The following is a 12,610-nucleotide window of genomic DNA, read 5'->3' as shown; positions in this document are numbered from 1 at the left end:
TAACGTCTTGGCCAGATTTAGTTCAAGTAATTATATCCTGCCTTCCTGAATTCCCTTCCAATTTCAAGTGCATATGAGATGCCTCACTTCCAGGTCTAAACTATGAGCAATGTCATTTGCATTAAAACATCTTGCTTTCCCATCTAAAAGTAGTTCCATTTCATTGATGGATGAAACAATGTAGGGGGTTTTGTTTTGGTTTTCTCATAAAGTGCTGCCAAGTTGTCTCTCTTTTAATCTTTGGCCAAAAGGCAATTTAGAGGTATTGTGTGTTCATTTGTTTTTCTTATATTTGGTTCTTTGTCCTTCTGAGGGGTTTTATTGCTTTAACTACCATACTGGCTTTTACTGAGTAACTTTCCTCCAGTGAATGTTTTGTCACTATAGTGCATGTTTGTTTCATAGTATTACAGAAGTATATTATATTGTTATCTAATAGAACTATATTATTTTGTAGAATTCCCCAAACCCTTTGATTGCCTAGGAAACTGATCCTCATCTTTTTTTTTTTAATGGAAACTGATAACTTGTTCATAAATAGCTTCAACATGGGTGATTATCTTGAGTTTCAGAGAAGGGCTATGATGGTTCCCGAGTCTCACTGATTCATTGTTGATCATGAGGAAATAATTCAATTGTTTTGAAGCTCAATTTTCCTTCTTGTATAAAGAAAGGATAATATTATTTATCTAGCTTTACTGGAAGCATGCACGCTTAATCATTTGGTGGGTGTCACCTATTTTGAGCTCTCTGGACTAAAGGTTCCACATTGGCAAGTGCCAAACATGAATCATAATCTTTGTTTTCCATAATCACTGCTGTTATGATAATGATCAATGTTGTTCATTTATAGGCCAGACTAATATTTCCAGGCATCATACTTTGTGATTTACTTCATTTTCTACTGTCTGAATTGGAAAGGCAGCAGGCAATCAGACAGCCTTAGGTGACCCAAATAAAGCGACAGGCAATTTAACCTAAGCACTGATAAATCCCTGATAAACTTGCTGAAACCAGAGCTTTTTTCCCTTTGATTTCCTCTCCTGCCTGGCTAAGGTCGGGCGTGACCTCCTTTATGATGATTGACAAGCAGTTAGTATTACTTAGAAAATAATTCTGGCATGTTTCTGAGTCAGAAAGAGGAAAGGCCAGTCCTCTTCCTTGTTTATTCCACTGATACTAGGTAAGGAGCTCCATCACCAGGATCCAGTTCCCATTTACCTCTTCATCTTGTGTTTCCCAAGCGATAATTGGTACACAGCCATCAGTGGCCTTCTAATGACATCACCTTAAGATGCAAAGACAAATAGTATGACATACCAGTTTCTCCTTACTGTTCATCACTTTCACTCAGAGCCTTTCACTGCTTCCGCATGCTCTTCTTTAGTATTTGACATTTGTATGATTACATTGCTCTTTATATCCAAAGTACAGCATGCCTAGTATTAGAATGTTATTAAGCTATTACCTTGCAAGATGGATGTACGCCTTCAAAAGCCATTATAATGGCTGTGGTTTCGTTACTGCTGAACTTCCTTTAAAGCCACGTAATCTGTACGCAGATCTCTATAGATAATCATTCTTCACAGAGATCATTTGCAATTTCATAGCAAGTTTTTGTGACAAAATATTTTTTCTTACTTGTTTAAAATATTAATTTAGTCCTACAGGAAGATCCTGGCTGAGCTGACCAGTGGTTTTTTTTCCTCTGGTTAGACACAAAATGAGCCTCATTGAATGGGCTGCTTTGCTAAATTTCTTTGACAAATATGCCTCTGCCTTGACGTAGAGGAATTGTCTCCAGTGCTGACAGGAGGAATTGAGCCTTTCAATGATAAAATGTTCCCTTTATAGAGCTTACTAAGCAACACAGAGTAACTGCTAGACTTAGCCTGAGCTGTAAATCCTTGCTCTCCCACTCTGATCTGTTTTTTCCTTTATGTCCATGAAGAGAAATGGGCATGTACGGAATGCCACCAGAATGGTTGGAGCAGACAGAGTGTAGAAGCACATGCAGTCTTTTACAGCCAGATTCTGATCAGTTCAGGTGTAGATAAACAGTTCACGTATTGATGCAAGCTTTTGGAGATGCTGCAGCCTTGCAGGAAGACATATCTTTGAAGAGGAGGGAAGGCTTTTGGAACTATTGGTACAAATAATGCTTAGAATTGTCTGCCAGCATAGTCTCTGGGCAACTTAATAATAAATATATGCCAGACAGATGATCAGAAATAAGAGCAAGGCAGCGTGATTTCCTATGGCACCCAGAATAACAGAATGATGTTCCATCTTACAATTTACACTGAATATTCATGGCAATGTGTCCTAGAGAGTCTTCTCCTGAGGGGTGCTCAGGGCATATTCTGAAGTCTGTGACAGATCAAAGGTAATCTGCTTTTGTTCATCCCAACAGCAAAAAACCCCAATCTTACCCTCTTTGTAGCTCCACTATTGTGTTTAATCTTTAGTACACAGATATGTGTAGTATACAGTATTCTTTGACAAAGAACTAACCCAGCTGCAGTGGCAAAGCAGGGCGTGGGGAAGCAGGGAATATTTTGAACTGAGTTTCACAGGCAATTGCTGCTGATCTATCAAGTCAAAGTCAATGTTCAGGTTTTTAATGGAATAGAATATGAAGTTGATGTTTGCTGCCAAAACCTGCTGGAAGACTCCAGTCAAAAATGCCAAGGATCATGAGGAAAACCAGGGTGTTTTATGTTAAGATACTTTTCCAAATTAAGTAATACAAGATGCATTATTTGCATTGTAGGCCTAACTGTCAGTCCTTGTGTGACGAGTGAATGCATTCTCTCAAAGAGGAGAGAGAATTTCAGAAAAAATATCAGGGAAAGGATATAAGCCCTCATGATGCACATTCACTTCTGGAGGCATATTAAATGGCCTGCATGGCAAATGCAAATTACAAGTGTTCTTGATCTATAGACCTCTTTATGACAAATAGGTCTAGAAGTGAAAATAATCTCAAGATCTTACCCTCTCATGCTGATGAAGTGAGAAGAAAGTCTATTAAGCAATGGGCATTGCAAGGAGCTCATTTGACAAGGCTGAAAGCTAAAGGCTGAAATATATGGGATCTGATGTACGCAGCACCCCTTGCACATTGTTGGAAAGTATCTGCAGGATTGTTAAATGCACAAAGAATTCTGTCACCTGTTTGTCTAATATAGGAATAAGTACTGATCATCTTAAAATATCAGATGAGATCTAGGAATTTCTCTTAAAAGCATATTTTTAAATACTGTAGCATGACTACAACCCATCCTGTTGCAATTAACAAGCAGTATCAAAGCAAGAGTCATCATCATGCTTACATGGCAGCTTACATCACCAAAGCTTTATACAAACAACAATTAACCCTCTCAACAATGCTGCAAAGTGTCATTATGTCTGTTTCAGAGATGAAGCAACAGAGAGAGAGAGAGGCAGAAAGCTTTGCCCAAGATTGCACAGCAAGAGAAGAGAAAAGTTCAAGAGTTTAAGGCTTTCAAGTTGGTATTTCTTTGTCCATGTTGTGGCAGACTCCACCCTTGTCTGTGGGTGGAGTTTTGAATTTATTGCCTTTGCTTTTGTGGTTCTGGTGGACAGAGAAAATTTAATATCTTCTTGTTGCGTTTGTTTTTTGTTTTGGTTGGGGCTTTTTTTGTTTGGTTTTTTTCACAATGTGCTAGAGACTGGACAAAATCTCCTTAGCAAGCAGGGACCCTCCAGCAAACAGTACATAGACTTTGAACAAACGGTAGTGAAGAGTTTGTAGACTTCTGCCTTTGTTTGGGTTTTATATGATGCTGATGGGGTAAATTCAGCGAGAAAACATCACTAGGCCAGTTTAGCTCCTTTTGGTTACAAACCATTCCTGATCTAACTTTTGGGGGTTTCTTGGGGGCTTCTGTGGAGGGTTTCTGTCAGTGCTGAACAGACAGGTCAGACCAGGAATATTTGTGCTGTTCAGGTGGACTATTCACTCCACATTACTCATGGTGAGGTACGGGTCGTGGAAGTCACATGGCAGCATTTCTACTCTTTAATTGGCTAGTAAAGCTTTCCCGGGCATGAAAAAATGAAAAACAAGTGATTAATAGCAAATCTTAGGGCTTACCAGCTAAGTACGGTGCTTTCCATGTGAATAAGCACACCCCAAACATAAGAGCAAACAGACCCAGAGCACAGGGACATTCATGGGTTTCTCAGATAATCTTCTGCAAGTTTGAATGAATCAAAAATAAGTCATCTATGCAATCCTTACATCGGCCTAGCATTTTGGATCACCTTTGGCATCATTTAAAGGTTACAAAATTATCTCTTTTTTAAAACCAGGTCTTCTCTTCAGTCACAACGCTTCCCTGAGGGTTTACCTGCATTCAGAGGATTATTATTATGCTTTTTAAAGTTTTCAGCACTGGTAGCCTGTATAGAGCTGTTTGTATGTTTGCCGTTGGGGCATCGGGGCTATGACTTTGCAATTACTGACTCACGCATGGATAGAGCTGTTCTATGAGAAGGTGAAGGAATCCTTCAGAGGTTGCTGATGGAAAATATAGTATTACACCTGAATTTAACCCAAAAAGCATCCATCTAAAGAGGTATGACAGCTGACACAGCCTTTTATGTAATAGCTAGTTTCAGTTACTGATTTGCTAATGACTGTTTTGCCCTTGCGCAGTTTGTTCCCGGTTTCTTCATTCCCCTCCTTCCTAGTTGCCATACTGTACTACCTCTTCCTCTTGTTGACATCTGTTCTAGTTCCCAATAGGAAAGCCTGAAGTTACTGGATTGATTGACCCCGGTGAATTACTACCAAGCATTGCATTGCAATCTCTCTCCTGGGTACCAAGAGGAGTAGGGATTGCCAGGGGAGATCTGCTTGCCTGTTGCCAGAAGCCAGAAGTAGTATCTACCACTTTCTCCAGGAGCTTGGACAACTGCCTGGGGAGATTTGGGCTTCATTTATGATGGAGTTATGGTATCTGTGATTCCAGGATGGTTGCATCTTGCATGTCCACAGAACAAGAAGCTTTTACTGATGTTCTCCAACCTCTACCAGTCCTAATTGCTTCAGCATTCCTACAGATACTGCGTCTGAGCTGGAGTAGGATAAAAAAAAATCCACTAGCAAGCAGGATTTCACCAGCCTGTGAATCTTTGAAATTGGCTGAGGGGCTGACAGGCCTGAACAGGTGGAACAGCATCTATGAAGGCCTGTGACTAAAGAAACAAGAACAGAGAACAGGAAGAGAAACAAAGCAGCAGGTGTTAACCCAGAGGGATGACAGGAGCAGCTCCAGACATCTTACTCAGAAAGGTGAGTGAGTGGAAATGAACGCTTGGTCATACTGGAAGCAAGCAGGATTTTGCTACTGAGGCTGCATTTTTAACCCTATGCGCCTCTGGTGGAGGCTTAATGAAAAGCAGGGGTTACGTGGGGCCTCTTCATAACAAGGGGTGTAATTAAGGAATATTTAAATGGCTGGTGACTAGCAGAATATGCATGTGCTCATTGCTGTGATTTCTGGGGTTTGTAAGGATGTGCCAGCTAGCTTTAGCCTTGCTAACTCAGGCACTGCTGGTGATAAAACCAGAGCATTAGGGAGCTCAGCACAAGTGAAAGAGTGTTTACCTACTTCCTTGAGCAGGTTTGGCAGCCTTTGCAACATTTGAAGCTGCTGTGGCTAGATGCAAACGAGTGCAAAAGGGATGCCGAGGTACACCAATGCTATCCTATTTCTGCAGGCATAGCTCACTGTGGTCTCAAGATATAGATCCCCTCAGCCATGGCTCAAAGCATCGCACAAGCAAAGCAATGAATGTTGGGATTCCCAGAAGAACTTTTGGTGAACAGAGCTTCAACACAGAGATTCCAGGAGGCAAGGAAAACATCTGAAAATCAGAGTCAGTTCAGGAACATTTGGGGCAGGATCAAAAGGAGACATTGAGCAACGTTTGGAAGCTCTCCAGGGCAGGGACTGCCTTTCTTCTGCCTCTTGCATAGGACTGAACAAGCTGTCAGCACTTCCATAATACCTCTGAGTACTGCCTCTTTCTCCAGTAGGACAGCAGAGAAACAATTGTGTTCTGCTTTGAAAAGACGGCAAAGTGGTTCTGGCTAGTAAGAGCTCGGAAAAAATACAAGAGCCTGATGCATGCCAGTTCAAGTCCATACACAGCACAGCCAACCAACAAATGCAAAGAGGAAACACTGGGAGTTTCCTTTTTCTATAGATGCCCACAGAAGTTTGTCTGCCTTTGAGTGGGAGGAGGAATAGACTGGCTCATCCAGTGGCCATGAAGAAAGCACTGTGAGGGAGTTTCCACAAAACCAGAGGAGACAAGTCACACTGATTTCAGAGAGAGGAAAACTGGGTTGGTATGCTGTGTCCTGTGTAATGAGAGAAAATGTGGGAAGATTTGACAGAGTAACCTGGAGCATTCCAGGAGAAAAAACGCCATTCATGCAGGAACAAGTGACGTGAGTAAAGCAAGATTTGCTAAAAATCAAATTAAACTGTAGAACTACAAAGCCTGCTGAAGGCAGGAGGGTACAGGATCTGCTCCGTATCCCTTCCCCTGCTAGAGGAGGGGATGCCGAAGGCTGCTTTGCTTAGCTCACAGACTGAAGAACAATATAGAGAAAAAAGTGGGGAATCTCCAGAAGACACAGGCGAGTTGAGGAATAATAGAAAGTAATGAAACACTTAAGTGTGAGAGAGCGCAATAATATGAAACAAATGCAACAAGGGAGAAAGTTAATAACTGAAAGACAGTTTGTGTGGTTAGTGGACAGCAAATTACAGTGAAGTTTACAGTGTGGTATGGCAGCAGGGAAAGCTGCTAGAAGTGGGGGGATTTTGATGTGTCATTTCAGTCTGCTAATTTGTTTTAGGCCTCTCAGTGCAAGCAATTTTCAACCAACTGGGAAAAGTCTTCATGAATGAGTAGCTACAGTGTCCTTTCTTGTTCCTGTGTAAGCCAAAAAGTGTGTGATTTACATGATTAGGAAAAGCACTCTTATCTGTCTGGTCAGACTCACCTCACTGCAATTCAGTGTTCTCACAAGAAGTTCAGACACTGTGGCACCTCTTGTTTTGGACATTTAAAATTATATTGGACAAAATATTAATATTTGAGCTCTAGAGGACTAGCCAGTCACAGCAAGAGGGACTCGCTAGAGGTCGTCACTAAGCTTCTCCAGCTTCATCTCTGACTCTTTCACTCAAGCCTGTAACAACAGCAAATGTAATAAGGGGCAGGCACACTGAATGTTCTACATGCTGAACGTTGTCTGTGCTGTTCATCTGCTTAGTGTCTAATAATAGCCAAAGTCAGTGTTATGAGAGAGGTTTGCTCTATAGAGAGCAAAACTTTTCACGTGCACCAGCTGTAAGGAAATATTCAAGGTTAAAAAAATGATTGTCTGTTAGTAGATTTCCCTAAGTGCCTGAGTCCGTTCCACAAGGAACATTAATTCACTGAGTAACTCTTTTGCCCATGTGAAGTAGCTAAAGTCTCTTCTCTCTGCCTGCAGGATACTCTTTGTACCTCTCTTCTGTTACTCTGAGCTGGTGCAGATACTAAGACAGGCATATATTCACAGGCATGTTTGTACAGTCTGATTTTCATTTCTGTTTCAGCAGTCTATCAAATAGGTCAGAATTGTATTATTATCCATGCTGAGTATGCACAATAATCAAGACTAGTGTAGAGCCAAGGGTCAAGAATGGAGTTTGGTCAGTTCCTTTAATATGTGACAGCAACGGAAAAGCTTAAAAGCAAAATGACAGAATTCCTTTATTTTGTTTACCTGTACTCTCTTTGTCAACTAAATGGCATGTGATTCCATTAATCTCAACTGGGGAACAAATTGCAGTTCAGGGAGTTTGAAAGCTTACAGTGTGGGAGGCATCCTTCTGTGTAAAGCATAAAATGTCCAGAGAGTCTATTCAACACTTGACATTTGCTGCTGCTATACGGGGCATGCAATATACTTAGTCCTTTCCTCCATTACAGTACTACGAGCACTAATAAACATTTTCTGCCCCGCTGAAAATAATTATAGCATAGCCTTTTTGCAACCCTAAAGGACTTTCTCATGAATGTTATCTCCATAATCTGTTTCTGTATTTTGAAAGAAACACCAACTTACTTTTTGACCAGCGAAAGTTCTCTTCCCCTCTCCTCCTAGTTCAGGATACAGGATGACAAATAAGCAAGTGCAAACAGAAATGGTATCTTGCTTGAGGGACAGCGTTGTCTGCATATCCAGTTCTTCTCCATTTCCTGCAGGAAAAATTCATGGCTGGCTCAGAACATATTGTTCTGATGTGTTGCCAGAGAATCTCTACACTGAGGCCTGCAGCCATAATGAAGCAACAGAATTTGTCTTGTGTATGTATGTTCATTGTGCAATAATTTCATTGTCAAGGATTTACTGTTGCCATTTTCTATTGCACAATATAAAATGAAGAGAGAAAGAAGGGTGGGGGACAAATAAATGGACATGAAAGAATTACGTTTTCAGTGTTCAGAGTTTTTTAATGAGAATTTAACTACTTACCTCATCATCGATCAGTGACAAGTGGCTCTGCTGTAGCTGTTCATTCAAGAGCCAATTGGATTGGTTTTAATCAAAAGTTTAATTTTTACACCCCAAAATACTGGCTTTTTTTAAAATTTAAAACATTTTCCAAATATTTTTGTGACATTTCCTTTTAATACCAAAGACAAAGAGGGGTAAAACATATTAATAGCAGCTTTTTAATAGGATTTGTATCTTTTTAGAATAATCATTTTAAAATTTGAGATGAACATTCTGCATGTTTTGTTTTTCTAAAACAAAATCCAGCACAAAGCAATTGTTAAAAATGTAAACAGGATTGAAATCAGTCAAAATCAGAAGAGTATGTTTCCCCTGATCTTTGCCTTTTCTCCCTTCTTTATGAATTCGATTTCACAAGGAATTTCAATGGTCTTTGCAAATGACAGTATTTTGTAGCTTCCAATGTAATAGAAAATCCGGTTCCAGCCAATTTTAAAAGGCAGGCAGGAGCTCTACTGGTCTGATTTAGAGCTCTAAACATTATCTATATCCAGAGTATTAATATTTTCATGTAACAAGCTTCTTGCAAAACCATTGCAGAGCTGTTTTCCAACTGAGCAGATGTCAGTGCTAATTATGCAAGCAATCTGAGGTGATTGTGTTTTAGCAGTCCCAGAATTCTCAATCTACTTCTGCATTACTTATGCAGACTTTTGCAAGTCTTATCTAAGCAGTACTTAGGGTGTTCTGATGTAAATTGAGTGTCATGGTTGATTTAGTCTATTCAAGTCTCAACATGTGAAGAATTAATTCCTAATGGGTATGGGATAGCCCACTACGGATGAGCAATATTCTTGGAGAAGCAGGAAGAAATCCACTGCCACGTGTGCCTTAGACTGAGTAGCTGATCGTTTCAGATTACACTGAGGTATGTAATTCCTCAAGCACACCTGTGGAAACCTTAATGGCTTCAATTACTAGTGATCATGCAAGCCTCCGGAAACCACGAAAAGAAGGCAGAAATCTAGTTCCTTGATGGGAAAGTTCAGAGTGGAAAGAACCTTACAGGATCCATGGTTACTTCCCTAGATATTTGTAGAAATTACGGCTAAAAAGCTATTCTAGCCATTGGAAAAAAAAAAAAGAACACACCGCCACCACTCAAACCGACTTTAACTCAAGCGTAACCTTAATGTTAACTTGTTTGTCCAGTTCATTCACTTCCTATTATTCCCTGGATCATGCTTTGAATAATTTCCATGATCTGTTTCTTAAGTCCTGCCCCTTTTGATGTCATCAATTTGATCCATATAGGCTGGACAGCTCCCAATGTATCTTCAGTTAGAAAAGGAAATCTGAAAGCTTTGGACCAAGACTTGTCTTCTGTTCAGATAAAGCCGAAGGCTGATTTTAGTGGCTACTCTAAACACTCAAAGATAGAGTTTCTGCCAAGGTACAGTGGGGTGTTTTGCAATTTGGTCTTAGTCGTTTTACTGTGTATTTCTGTGTATATGTATGATTGATATGTAGATATAGATACCTATACACATGCTTAAATATTTAACTACATGACATTCATGTGTAAGTGTTTAGTATGTGTTGAGCATTGAGTTGCTGTGATAATACATGAACATATACTTGTTTGCCACTGCTGTATAACTTCCACTGACTTTCTTATAACCTGCAGCCTGTCTCCAGGCACTTACCACAGACAAGACAGGCAACTGGTCACTGTTGCTGTTACATGTTTTGTTAAGTCCTTGACTGCAATTGCTATGTTAAATAAATCAGTGGTAGGCTGGTCTGGGAAACCAGTGGAGAGAGGATGTTCTGTTGCCTGTACACATGTGTGTTTTGAAAGATTCTCTCTGGGGTTTTTTGCATTATCATATGCTTTTTCATTCTAGTTATTTTAAGAATGCAGGTTCAAATGGTACGAACTAACTAGCCATAGCCTTAAAAGCCCAGTCAGAATGTCTGAAAACTGTGGATTGTCTCTGAAAGCCATGGTTTGAATGTTTACAGGTGCTTTTTTAGATCCAAAATTATACATAGAAAAAGTGTGTTTGATAGATTTGATTTAGCATTCATTTTTGGTAACTATTACGTTTTATTCTACATTTTCTCATTAGAGCAAGGCTGACTAGTGAGATTAATACAACAGTAACAAATTAAATTTTCCTGTTTTAGTCTCACACAATTTTCATTTCTATCTTAAAATACCATAAATATTTAAGGACTCGTTCAATATATTTCTTAACATAGACTGCAGGCTTATTTTCATTTATTCTTATCTAAATAAAATGAGAAAGAAAGAACTGAATAAGATAAAGGTTGAACATACAATTTAGCATGAGAGTTTAATCTGAAAAATGTATAACAATAGGGGGTAGCAAGACTACCATGGATTCGTTTCTGGAGTTTGCCACAGATAGTCCTTTTTGACTGAAGAAGCATCCAGATGTAAGCCTTCAGCTGTAAGGTTGGCTGATAAAATTTGTAACCAGTGGTTCAGAGTACTATGGCTCTATGTAGTCTGTGTGGGAGTAACAGTTTAACTATATATGCACTGCAGAAAAACAGTGTTTCCTTGTAGCAAAGGTGGAATTGCTTGTTTACCCCTTCAATTCTTTATCACACAGGTTCTCTTTTAATTGTTCATGCCTTTTTTTTTTTTTTTTAATATTTCACTTTGCTTGGGCTTTCTGTACTTGTTCAATGGTAAGTATATCTAAGAAATTTGAAAAATAATTTGTCACATTTTATTATAAAAGTATAAAGGAGGCACATATGCCTTTGAGTTAATTTTGTATTATTGTTAAACAATATCTTAGAAAATATAAACATGGTATGTGTTATGGTCTTTGGGGAAAATAACTGGTGATAAGCTGGGTTTACTTGTCAGATAATACACTTTTGTGGGCTATTTTAAAGCTAATCTGATGTACAGCTTTCGCAGTGCTCTTCACTGTTTAAGGATTATTCCTAATCTTTCTGACATGTATAGGTACACTGATGAGACTGTCTTAGCAGCTTGTAACTCTAACATATCATTTCATATGAAGTGTCCTATTCCAAGGACGGTTGAAATAAAGCCATGTTATAAAATGGAGAGGTCTAGTTGAGGATGAAGGCATTGCAGGTCAGGGCAATAGTGTGTATCAGCTGAGCTGTGGTAGCCTCAGTGGCACCTCAGACTGAGCCACCACTTAAGGCCCATAACTCAGTAAAGTGCCTGAGCTTTCATTTTGTTACCACGTAGCCCACTTGCAACAATTCTTTAGTTATTTGTGCGCTCCTTGTGTTGTCTTCAAACTCTGTTACTGTATTTATAAGAGCTTTATTTGGAGTTAAGGCTGGACCAAAGTGGTGTACTCAGTAAACTTCTCTTAATAGCATAATAGGTAGGGTGATTCACAGAATGCTGTAATGTTGGAAACTCACATATTACAGAACTTGATGTCATGTTCAGTAAGTGGAAGTATGTCAACATTAGTCCAATGTCCCAAACTGGTACTAAAACCTAGGAAGATGTCCTTGGTCTGTGCTGGCTAAAACATATGAGCATAAATAATGTTCACACCTTCATCAGCATAAAGTCTGAAATTATCTAGAGTAGCATAGTAGATGTTTTACTTACTGTGACAAAGGAGATATGGATTTTGATTTCCAGTTATGCCACTCTTCTTGGGTGATTTTCAGTTTCTGGGCTTCCTTTTCACTTCTCTAAAATAGAGAGAAGGAGATTTTTAGATTCCTGGAAGAAACTATTTATGTAAGAGATAGGTGGCAAAATTTCTGTTAATAGCAGTGATTAATATTTCTGTGGTCTTCAGAAACAACCCAAGAGCATTTTATTTTAAGTTGTATCTGCAATGCTTTATCCACATCCTAATTTGGTTAATCCTCTCTGTGGTTTCAGTTGAGGTGGTGTTTCTCCACTTCCTTTCCTAAATACCTGATTGTACTCATCTGAACTATGAAATACCTACTATATTTCATCTCAGAAGTGGCTCTATTTCAGGGATGGCAGAAATTAATCCAGTTTACCTCCAT

The 12,610-nt window shown here is 39.3% G+C and overlaps 1 protein-coding gene across 1 annotated transcript in view; it reads right to left on the bottom strand.

The window, feature by feature from the left end:
- SDF4 (stromal cell derived factor 4) overlaps nucleotides 1–12,610 on the bottom strand; it is a 248,560-nt gene that overhangs the window by 138,703 nt on the left and 97,247 nt on the right. The window lies entirely within an intron of this gene.

Source organism: Gymnogyps californianus, chromosome 21, assembly GCF_018139145.2.
Source record: "Gymnogyps californianus isolate 813 chromosome 21, ASM1813914v2, whole genome shotgun sequence".
In the NCBI taxonomy this organism is placed as follows: domain Eukaryota; kingdom Metazoa; phylum Chordata; class Aves; order Accipitriformes; family Cathartidae; genus Gymnogyps; species Gymnogyps californianus.
Note: the sequence above shows the minus strand (reverse complement) of the source record. Positions and strands in the feature narration are given on the sequence as shown.